The sequence below is a fragment of the Ictidomys tridecemlineatus genome, unplaced genomic scaffold, assembly GCF_052094955.1.
Source record: "Ictidomys tridecemlineatus isolate mIctTri1 unplaced genomic scaffold, mIctTri1.hap1 Scaffold_3496, whole genome shotgun sequence".
NCBI classification, from domain to species: Eukaryota; Metazoa; Chordata; class Mammalia; order Rodentia; family Sciuridae; genus Ictidomys; species Ictidomys tridecemlineatus.
In genome coordinates, this window is record NW_027522415.1 from 1 (window position 1) to 12,742 (window position 12,742).

Consider the following 12,742-nt stretch of genomic DNA (forward strand, 5'->3'; position numbering starts at 1 on the left):
TGAGTCTCAGTCCCACTCTAGGACCGGTATGACAGAATCCAAAGGTTAACAGGAATTCATTGAAGTTGGTAAGCATCGTCCTATTGAAAGGCAGCTGTCTGTAAGTGCAGCCTAGGCTGGAGCTCAGGGGAAGGGTGTAGATCCAGTCCTCCTGGCTGACTAAGTTGACTTTATATGTGGGATGAGATAAGAAGGCTTCACACAGAGAAGGAAATTTGTGGATTTACCCTCCTGGCTTGAGTACAGAAATATCTCATTTGGAGAAGCAGCATGAAATGTGAAGAAAGATAACCAGCACCTCCCAGCTGGCCATCAGAGCTGCCCCAGAGCTGTCTCTCATTCAGCCCCACTCCCCTGTCCTCCAGGAGAGGAGATCCAGCATCGGATGGGCTTTGCCACATCCATCTCTTCCCCTGCTGATTCACCAAATGTCTGGCTCAGGAATGAGTGAATAAATGAAAGAAGCCAGAGAAGATGAGACTGAAATCCTGAGAGGTTCGTCAAATAAGGCAGCAGCAAGAGATGTGACTATTTGGCCTCTGAGCCAAATCATGTGAATGATGATTTAGGCATTTGTCACTTGGACACAGCAAGGAGACAGAGACGTGTGAAGAGCTGCAGGTCAAGCTTCAAAGAGGGATTTTAATGAACTGGCCATACTTCATCATTCTGATAATCACAGAAATTAGAAAAAGAAATGAGAGGCTTGGCAGGTCATGCAGCCCATCTCCTACCTGGATGGGAGAGAGCTCTCCTGTCGATCTGGTGGGGTTTATAGCAATGCCTGGTTGAAACGATTTCTGTTCCTAAAGAAAATGAGGAATGGGTTCAAAAGTGCTCCTTGGCTTCCTTCTCCTACAAACACTATAGTTTAAATTCTTCCCTTCTCATCTGCAAACTATTCCTCACAGGTGGAAGTCAAGTGTTACTCTGAAGTAAAATGTCATATTTGCTCTGTTTGAGTCATGCATCACCAGGGTGGGCTAGAGTGTGCACCAGCTGCAGCTGCTGAGTACAAGGCTCAGGGCTGAACACATCAGGGGTTTACTTCCTGCACGTGCTACACGCTGAACAGAAGTCAGCAGGGGGATACGCTTAGGATCAGTCAGGTCCCCCCACTGCTGAGGATAGTTCAGTTTCTCTTCCACAGTCACTAGAGGGAAAAGATAGGAACAGGTGAATGCACCTGCCTTTCCTAGAAGTGGCACCCGTCACTTCCTCTGTCACTGTTTTGGCTTCTGTGCCTGAGAGGGACAGCAGAAATAGCAGTGGGCAGCATGAATGATCTCCATGAGGAAGAGGTCTCCAACAACGGGAAGGGTCAGCCTCTTTCTCAAGACCCCCAACAGTAAGAAGAGACATGGTCAGTGTAGGCAGTGGCTTTAGCACACCTCGTCTTACTCAGTGGATTCTTGGCCCCTGTGAGGGTTGACATCATGTGTGAACTTGAGTGGGCCACAGATGCCCGGATAGCTGGCTAAGCCTCAGTTCTGCATGTGCATACCAGGGTGTTTGTGGAAGAGATGAGCATTTGGATGGGTGGGCTGAGTGAGCAGATGGCTTCACCAGTATAGGTGGCAGCAGCCAAGCCCTAGAGGCCTCAGAGGTGGAGGAAGGTGGAATTTGTTCTCTATCTGACTGCTGAGCTACAGCATGGATCTTCTGCCCTGGTGTGGGGGCTCTCAGGCCTTCCGGATACACCACCAGCTGCCCAGGTCTCTAATGGGCACGAGCAGATCAGCCCCTTGATATGCACATCTCCTCCAGGTTCTGTTTCTCTAGAGGATCCTGACCACCACCCTCCTGTGGTAAGACTTGCAGTGACAAGAGAGAAAACCACTCGATGATAGAGGTTATGTTTTTTTAAAAAAGAAGTATAGATGAAAGAAAAATGAGTCAATAGAAACCCAATATTCAAAAGTAGGTCACTGCATCGTGGGTGCCCATGTAGGCTGAGGAAGGCAGCCACATGGACAGGAAACCCACCTTGACAGGCTGCAGCCCAGTGGTGAGGAGAGAGTCATATGGAGAAGGCAGCCCGATGTCAGGTGGGGTGAAAACTATTGCACTGGACAGAATGTAAGGGTGGCCCAGCATGAGAAGCTGGACACTCATTGAAGCAAAGGAGCCATCCTCTCAAGGGACAGGTGGCAGTTGAAGCAAGAGATTGGTTAGATATAGGATTTATCATTAGCTGAATGAAAAAACATGGGAGTGTAGTTTTTCTATTTTTAAGAAGCAATGTACAAATATGGAAAGAGAAAATGAAAATGAGACCTGTATTGTTGAACTGGAATTGGAGATTATTGGGACAGATTCCTAGTTGGATGGTGGATGGTGAATGGATGGGTGGATGGATGGGTGAATGGGTGGATGGATGGATGGGTGGGTGAATAAGTGAATGGATGGATGGATGGATGGATGGATGGATGGATGGATGAGTGGATGTTTGGATGGATGGATGGTTGGGTGTATGGATGGGTGATAGATGAATGAATAGATGGGTGGATGGGTGGGTAGGTAGGTAGATTGGTGGGGGGATGGATGGGGGATGGATGGACAGGTGGGGATGGGTGGATGGATGGTGGATGAATGGTGGATTGATGGGTGGATGGTGGATGAGTGGATGGATGATGGAAGGGTGGGTGGGTAGATGGATGGATGGATGGGCAGATGGATGGGTGGATAGATGGAGGGGTGGAGGGGTGTATGGATAGGTGGATGGATGAGTGAATGGATGAATGGGTGGATGAGTGGATGTGTGGGTGGATGGATGGATGAATAGATGGGTGGGTGGATGGGTGCATGGATAGATGGGTAGGTGGGTAGATGGGTGAATGGGTGAATGGTGCATGGATGGGTGGATGGATGGTGGATTGATATGTGTGTGTTATACACACTTATATTCCCTAGGTACCCTCTGAGGTGCTTAGGAGTACCAGTACCAGTAGCAGCAAACATACCTAGCTCCTGGGTCTTGGCTTCTAAGTACCAATATCCACTAAAATGAACCAGAACCTGGGAGAAATTGTTTATCCTCTGTTGGGAAGAAAAAGTATGATCTGATTTTAGAACATCCTTTAGTGCAAAAAGGTGCTCCAAGAATGATGAAAGCATGTTTTCACAAGTGAAACCAAACCAAAGTGGTTTCTCTGATCAAAGGGGAAACAATTTGAGCATTTACATAAATAATGACAGTAATCAATTCTAATCCAAAAATAAACTCAGAAATGAGAAGCACATACAGCTATAAATGGACAGGCAGACAAGAGTTTGGTGGAAAATGGGACAGTTATGTAATCACAAAGATCCTCCCCCCAAATGCCTCCTAATTCCATTTGGGACAAGAGTAAGACTAGTGGACAGGCCTGAGAGGCACCACTTCAGACTAGTGATCAGAGGGAGCATTACCAGTAACAGGACTAAATGAAGTCATGTGTCTACTGCTAGCACATAAGACTGTAGCAGTCTGCTATGTCCCTGGCAGGGACACAGGATCTGAATCCATGATGAGAAGATATTCGACAAGATGAGAGACATGGTTCTTGGCCTGCAGTTCTTGAAACAGTCAAGGTCACAAGGGTCAGACAAAGATGGAGGAAGTGTCCTGGGCTAAAGGAGTCAGAAGAGACAAGAGACATGATGAGAGATTCAACAGGTGCCTTCCATGGAGAACCTTTTGATGTCAAAAACATTATTGGGACAACAGGTGGAACTGGAATGGAGCTGAGCACAAGGACTAAATGGTAACAATGCAGCAATGTTAATTTCCTGGTTTTATGGTTACAGAACAGCTTGTAAGACAATTACCATGTATGTAAGAAATTCATGTTGAACTATTTGGGGAGGAGGGGACATCCCTCTAAGGGTTTAGGTAAAACAGAACACAGTACAGTTCTGTACTGTAAAGACAATTTTGATGAGCTTTTATTGCTTCAAAAAGATTAAAAGTTATACTAAACAATGAGAATATAGTAATGATATATTAACAGAATAATAAAGTTATAAAGCTGAATAGTATGACTCCAATTTTGTTGTTTAACAAGGAACACACACACACACGTGTGTGTGTGCTCAAACACACGTGTACACATGTGTGCACACACACATATATGCAAGCCCAAAAGTGAATGGCAGTCACCTCCAGGTGGGACAATTAAGTCTGGAGTCATTGCTGTTGCTTCTCTGAGTTGTCCAAAAGCCACTGTCAGAAACGTGTTTCCTACTGCGATGAGAAAAGATGGCAAAAAAGGTTGATTGTTTTTGAGGCTTTTGTGAATTCTCCTGGCACCATGAGACTGCAGCCCTACACAGCAAGCTCCCAGCCTCACCTGCATGGTGAGGCTGGGACAGGGAAACTTCAGGAGAGAGCATGACGCTGCATGTCTGGGTACTGAGTTTCCTCTCACTTTGCCTGTTGCCCAGAAGTTTCTTGAAGATCCCCCAAGGGGAAGCACTGGCGACGCTTAACCTCAAAATTAGCTGGCTGCTGAGTATATTGCCAGCATTAATCACTGGCAGCCAGACTGACTTTCTTGGCTTTGCTCAGAGCAATTTAAGGCTGGTACATATTCAGCAAGAAGTTCAGTATGTAGGAGGCCGGGAGGTGGGTACTCTCTCAGGGCCTCCAGTCAGCCTATCTCCAAGGCCAAGGACTGCAAGCTGTTAACAAGCCTCCTCCCTGCGCCCATCACTCATAATCAGAGAGGCGGGCTGGGGAGAACGGCCTTTGGCTGGGCTCCCAGGTGTGCAGAGTGGAGCAGGTGCTTCCTGGCGTGGCCACCTCTGTCATCCCTTGCAGCCTTTGCTGAGGACACCATGGCAAACCTCAATGCTTCTTCTCTGGAACTTGTAACAGATTTGTAAATGCATCTTAAATGAAAAGATGAACAGTTGAAGTCCAATTCTCTTTTCTCCGATGATAGGGATGGAATCCATTGGGGCCTCTGCACGCTAGGGAAGTGCTCTAACACTGAGCTACACCCCAGTCCCAAGTCAAATTCTTCTTTAGGACTGAATGATGGCAATATCTGAAAAGTGTCTCTACGTGGCTCATCATTAGTGTCACCTGGAGAAATTGTGAAAAACAGGCCAGATGCTCCCACCCGCATACCATGTACCCCACAAGCCAGAGACCCTCATGAGTTCAGCAAGAAGAGTAAGAATGATCCTATTGGATTTTGTCCCCTACAGGGCAATTTTTAAGCACGTATAAATTAAATTAGTAATTCAGAAAACAAGGAGGAAAATATAAGCCACCATGAAAACCCTTCAAGCAGATGTGGCTTTTTAAGTTGAGAATATAAAGAGCAACCTCCAACCTGGAGACTCATCCATTTGGCTCAAATTTAGAAGCTGCATTAGGAAGACAACAGGCAATGAAAAGACAATCATTCCTAATTATAATATTAAGAACAATCTTCTTCGCATTAGGGTGGCACTTTATGGTTTGCAAAGCCCCAGCAGGTATTTTTATTTAAATAATAATTCTCAAATGGCAGTATAAAAACAACTTATATGAGAACCCCCTGTGGGGCTGGGGAGGACGCTGGTTTCCTGAGTCCCACCCTAGTCTTATGGAGTCAGATCTTGGGAACAGCAAATAATATAACATCTGAACCAAGTATCCCAGGGCTTCTTATGCAGGGAGATGTTTAAAGACAGCAGAAGAGCTTCCAAGCCCCCTTGGGAGACAAGGCAAGTAGTGGACTTGGTCAAGATCATGAAGGAGTGCCCTGGTGACCTTCACTCCTGGCAGCTCAAGAGAGCCCTCAGAGCCACAGGGCTGCACAGCTCCTGGTGAGGACCCTGGATGGTCCTGGAGAATCTCCCTGCCTGACCCTGCAGCTTCCTCCCAGCAGCAGAAGACCAGACCCTATTGAGGGAGATGAAAAAGGAAGCTATTCTCTCTGACCCCACACAAGTCTTCTTCTTCCTGAGCCACACTCCCGGGATTCAAGGGAAGCCCTTTTAGCTGCCTCACATGCAGGGTCTTCTGAGAGCAGGGCTCTGCACGGTGACCAAGCCCCTTGTTGCTTCTGTTCAATGCGCAGGATGCAAGTGGCAAGAAGAGCAAGTGCACTTGGTGAGAAAGACAGCAGTAGGGCCCCAAGGCGCAGAGGTGGGCGGGGATGCAGGGCATGCATGCACAAGCCTGTGACTTATAGCCAGGACAGAGGGCACCCATCACACCCCTTGGGGAGTGGGCAGCATGCCAGTGGGGTGGAAGACACATGACAGGGCTCCTTCTCCCTCGTCCCTGCCCTCCCACCTTACCTGGCCAACACGTGCTTCACAATTCACTCCTCTCCTCCGAGGAAATGTGGGGCCCAAAGCAAACAGGCTGCAAGACTTCTTCCATGATGCACTTCCATGAGCCACTGCACTACCCCCAGGCACAGTTCCCAAGACCCCAGGACCCTTGTCCAAATCTGAGGGGGAAGGAACTGGGAGCAAGAACAGCTGAGGAGAAACTTTCTACCAGCCAATTCAAACTGGAGGGTGGGAATAGGGGTCGCAGACAAAGAAATAGAGTTATACATATTTTTAAGGAGTTGTTTTCCTTGGAAACCTACATTCATAGATCCATATTTAACCTGCCAAGCTTTTAGGAAAGTTGGGTGCTGAAAGAGTTGATGTCCAGGAAGAAACTCTTCTCCTTGCTTTCCCGCTCCACATGTCACAGGGACTTCCTGTGATCTGGATCTCTCCAGAGTCAGGGCTCCTCATGTGCTTTGATGCTTGGGTACCAAATCAACAACACAGACCCCATTAGAGGCCTGATGCCCCATTTCCCACAACCAAAGACGTTCTTCAAACATCAGTCTCGATGGACAGGATTCAGGAGGCAGATCTTTCCCTTCCTGCCATGGTACCACAAACCCCAAAGCACTTCTATTCAAGTTAGGCAAGACACCTCTTTGCTAAAAATTCTTCCATCTGATAAAGGGAAGCCATAAGAAATCTATGGTATTTGATGCTTTCTGCGGAAAAGTGTGATAACAAATATACAAAATTTTCTGAAGTCTATAATAGAAATAGCACACCCATAGAAGAGTGCAGTGTACAACTCCTCCAACTGTACATACAAGTCCTGTATCATTCATCATTTTCACAAAATTTGACTCTGAAAGAACATTGTGATATAAGCAGTGAGGAGGTCATTGCAGCTGGTGGTTGTTTTGAAACACTTGATCACTGAGCGCCATAAAGGCTAACACTCAGCTCTACTTTCAGATTGCAGAAGCTTCCACCCACAAAGCGGAGAGGCATACGCCAAGAGCTTTGAAACAGACTGGGATGATGCAAAAGCAAGCTTGAGGCTTGCAGAGGGTGGGGCAAAGCGTAGGTGAGGATGCGTGTATGAGTGCTTCTTCAGTAAAACATGGATGCACCCAAACCCTGACGGAGGGCCTATCATTTTTTTTTCTCCCCAAGAGTATTGACCTCTAACTCTCAAAGGTCGCAGATGATCTTCTGACTTGTTCAATAACAACTCGGGGTACTGCACCCACACCTAGTAGTGAAGGAGACCTTGGTAGTTTATCTTTTACTTTTAACAACCAATTCAATCAGAGAAAGGGAAATCTTGCTAAACAGGACTTTTTGATGGCTCTTATGGACTGCACATTTCCCTTTATGGGTACTTATATAATATTGTCTTATCATCTCACAAGAAGCAAAAATGGGCACAGTCCTGTCTCCCCCAAGACCGGCTCCAGGCTCCTCTGATGTGGCCCATAAATCTGGAAATCCCGCCCCACTCCCACGGGGCCTACTCTGAGGCTCCCTCCAAGGCAGAGCTAGCAGGAGGGGCTTCCCTGAAATACTGATACCTGGGGCTTTCCTCTCCCTGGAGAGAAGTTACCAGACTCTTTGGAGAGCATTTTCCCTTCCCATGAGCCCAGCCAAGAAATGCAGAGGCAGGATGCAGGGCACTCCCCAAGGCAGAGGGGTTCAGAAAGCCCCCTTCATGAAGAGGAGCCAGGTCTCTGCAGGTGAAGAAGTACCCGTTCGCCTGCCAGGAATTGACATTGACACTTGGAGGAAAAGAAGAAAAACACTTCAACCCAACCCAAATCAATCTCACTCTTTTCCACGGAATCGTCATGTCAGGTATCAGCAAAGTTTACCATTCATTTTCTTGCTCGTCTTGTTGTTGAATTTGTTCTTTTATCCTTGCACACTATTTTTCTGATCGGGTTCTTCTCATGTTAGAATTTGCTTCCTTTTTCTTTGTACATTTCAGTGGGGAAAAATCATGGTGGTTTTTCACGGTGGAGTAAAAAATGCTAGCACTCAAAGTAAGAGCTGGGTTATTTTAAAAGGAACACTCGTGACTGTTTATATATTTTTAAATGGCCGAGGAAAAGAAACTGGGGAGAAAATAGACTCTCACAATTCACAGAGGAAAACAGAAAATTATCCAACCCCCACAACTCCATTCCGAGAGTGGAATCATCCAGATTGGCCATCATTCTTGGAGAAATGGAGTAATTAATGGTTCAGTGGAGACGGTGCTCTGCAGACACAGGAGAGAGATGGAGAGGTTTCACTGCACAACTCAGGGCTGGGAGGTGTTTTCTAACCTGAGCATGCAGAGCAAATGTGTCCTTACCACTGCTGGGTCGGTGGAGCCAGTGGCTCTCCTGTGCTCCATCCCAGCCAGGAGAGCACAGCCCTGCAGCTGAGCAGCCCTCCACACCCTCCATACCTGTTTCCAGGTTTTCACCTGCCTTCATCACTGTCACCTGCTTCCTCACCCCTCCATCCCAAAGTGGACCCTTGGCTGCTTCTTGCTTTTCCTTCTCCTTTTTGATTGGAAATTTATGGAAAAAGAAGCATGAAAATATTCTACTGGGTGGACAGGCCATTTTAAGTCATTTTTTCCTCTTGTCATGAAGATTAAAAAGTAGTAATATGGAAATCACTAGCCACTCTGCATTCATTTTCCTACATTTTCTCCTCTTATTGATTACACTTTGACAACAAACCTTAAACAGGACAAAAACAGAAAAACAGTGAGAGGTGGAGAGAAAGCAGGAGCAGAGGGGGAACCTGCTTCCCTCACCCCAAACCCTGAGCAGAGGGCAGCTGTTTGTGGGTGTCTCTGACTCCCCAGGAATGGCCAGACCAATGACCTCTAGGAGTCCCCCACCACTCCCTGTTCCAGGAAGCCCCAGTTCTTGGAAAGTCAAAATGTATGTTCTTGAGGCACCTTCATGGGAAGTAAAAGCCTCCCAGGCTCGGTACATATAATAATAAATTTTTCTCTTTATAAATATCAATAATTGGGCCTGAAAACTATGCAGAAAGTCTTCTTCCTTTGCAGGAACTTTAAACACACACTCTGGCCACCCAGCAACAGCTGGTGTCATGGATCCTTCCTAATACGATCTCTCTTGCACACACACACACACACACACACACACACACACACACATACAGACACACACACACACTCTTTACCCTAATGAGTCACATCCTCTGAGGTCAAGGGCAGTAGCATGGCCATCACCAGGAGCTCATTGGAAACACAGAATCCAGTCCCACCTAGATCTCCACCCTGGGGTCTGCGTCTGTCAAGATTCCCAGGTAACTCTTGCATGGTAGTCTGCAAAGCTGACGGAGAACTTCAGGGTCAAATCCACAAAGGAGCCAGTTTCTATCAGAAAGGTCGGGGATAGCAAAAATGCCATATTTGATTGCAAGATGTTTGAAATGCACATTGAAATCAGGTCCATGTTATAGCTTCTTAAATCCCACGCCCCTCTTCCAAAGAAGATCATTCGGAGAGCAAGTTCAATGCTGTAGCTCCCAAGCTCTGAATGCTAGCAGGTGTCACAAGCCCTCAACACCTCTCACGGTCGTTAGGTCTACCAGTCTGGGGACCTCACCGTGCTCAGTGGCCACCGCCATTCACAGGATAAGTGGTCTACCTGGGGAAGGTGGATCCCTCATGTCCAGCACCTCATCAGAGGCAAGGTGGGAGTGCCATTACCCTTCAACCACTCCACATGAAACATCCAGGAAAAGGGAGTGTCACCACCTCTGTACACCAGGTACCTCACAGTCAGTACCCATGGTAAGGGTAATTTGTCACTCTTAGACAAAAATGTTGATGTCAAAAGTTAAAGCAGTAACTAGCTAAAAGTGGAGCCTAAAAGAAAACAGGACGTTATCCAGGTGGCCAGAAACCCGAAGAAAAGTAGGAAACAAGTTTAATTGCGGGGGGAGGGGGGAACGTAATAGAGGATAACTAGATAATGAAAGTCCAGCCAAACCTGGGACCCAATCGGGATCAGTAAGATCCTACGTACAAGCTCTTGGTTTCCTTCAGCTTTGTTTGGTGGGTTTTGGTCTGGAAGAAACTGCTGGCTACAGACAGTCTCTAGCATTTGTTGATCAATAGATCAAGGAAGAGTCAAAAGAGATAGAAGCCGTCTAGGAAGGGAAGGCACCGGCATTGATGAATGCAGACAGGGCCAATGCAAATACTCTGCTCAATTAGCATTTTTGTGAACCTAGCGATTTCTGAAAACAGTTTTCAGGTCATAGAATACGCAGTGAGCGTCTGCCTTCCTGCAAGAAATAACTCAGACGTCTCCACTCCTGCTCCTCAGCCTATCCCGCTCCATCTCAGCCTCCTCCCTTCCTCATGCCACTCGGAAGATCTTCCTGAGGGCTGACTTGCTGCAGTCCTAAGTTAGGGCTTCCAATTTTAGTCATGGTTGTAAGCCCTTGATGGCACTCCTACTGTGTTCCGGGCACTTCACGGGTCTCATTTAATCCTCACAACCATTTCTTATTTACACATAAAATAACTTAAAGCTCAGACACATGGAAACACCTGTCACAGGCAAATGAAGTCTGCAGGAATTCAGCTAGTGTTGGTCCAAAATCCACAACCTTCCTTTGACATCCTCCAGCCAGCATCTCCCATCAGCCTTACTTTTCTGGCCGGTGGGTTTGGGGGTCTCCCCTTCCTAGAAGCTGGCTTCAGACAGCACCTTGCTCAGACCTCATCTCTCCACTGGGAACCCACGATTGCAGGCACCTCCCGCGTGGCGCAGATGGGGCCCCGGTGCCTTTACAAATGGACTTTCTCTTGAAGGTTCAAATGGATGTTGTCTTCCAAAATATGTACAATGGAAGTAGGAGTTAAAGCTGAGCCCTTTGCCAAAGTTATTCTATGTTCATAAGTACTAAGAGAAATAAGAACAAGACCAAAAGATGCCCGGGGGCTCGTCTATGGAAGGCATTGCCACGTTGCTCTCCTTGGTCATCGTCTCTCTAGGTCCCTTCATAGGTACCCCTAGGTGCTTCCTATACTCCTGAATCATTTAGTCAATACAATGGCCACTACCAAACACCCTCCAGCACGGCCAGCCCTGTTGTGAAGTACAGGCACAAACTGAGTAGAGAGACCCACGTCAGAGCAGGTGCATGGCCAGAGGACACCACTCCCACTTAGGGGAAAGCCCCCTCTCCTGCCTCTCTGCGTGTCACTGGGCGTTTTCATATTAAAAATCAAAATTGTTGACTGTCAGCTCTCTGAGGATACCCGGGATGGAGGCCCCATCGCCACTCTCCAGACAATTTCCTGAGGAGGGGGGAGCAGCTTCCTGGAGACAAACGGCTACTTTGACTTGGAGATAAGTCACAATCACACCAGGTGTGCCTCCTCGTGTCTCTTTGGACCAGTCCTCACTGTCACCGGCTACAGAACTCTCCCTCCCCCTTTGCTTTCATTGACTACAAACCTGGAAACTGAGCCAAGTCTCCACAGGAGACCTGTGTGGCCACAGTTCCACCTCAAAGGAGTCTCTGGTTGAGAGTAGGGCAGAATTGTTCCCCAAAGTCTTCACCTTGAAGACACTGGTCCTCATCCTCGCCACTGTTCTTCACACGGTGAGTGACCCTGCAATATTCTAGGGCATCTTTCCCACCTAACTTCCTAACAGTAAGTCCTTCTGAAAGAAGAGTTTACTGAGTTCATTGATTCTCTTGGCAAGCTTGCAACACTTGGCTTTGAACAGATTAAACCCAGTAAAGATTTCCAATATCAAATTGGAGGACATTACCTGAAAATTCTGTTTTCTTAAACTCCAGGAGAAAAGAATCAAGAGGAAAGAAGGAAAAAAGGGAGGGAGTAAAAGAGGGAGGGAAGGAAATGAATCATATAGAAGTGCATATTTTCAAATCTGAAAGGACAAAACAATTCAACTAACATATATTAACCTTTATTCTATAACAGACATAAATAATTTTATGAATTCATATGGCCTATCCAAAAGACAAAATAAAATATTGCACTAAATTTAGATATGGGATATTTGGATTTACAATCAGCTAAACAGATAAATATATACAATTTAAGGAGTTAAGGCAAAACCAGATGATACTTCAAACATGACAGAAGGTTTGAAAAATAGGTGTGATTAAAAACAAGGGCATCCCATCTCCAGTTAATAAAGCCATCATGTCTAAGGAAAAAAAAATCCCTTAGGTTTTTAATAAAGTAGTTATTATCAATCATGTTAATTAAAGTTGAGCAATAAAGAATAAGATTTCCCACAGAGGAGAGCTGTTTTACCAAGGTTTGGGGACCGAGCACTTAGAATTTGCGTAAGCAACTTTTTCCTTGTCAGATTTATGATCTATTTTTCCTATTAGAAAATATAATTTGGAAAATATGACTCTTTCACATATATAATTAAAATACAATTATGAAGCATTCTTT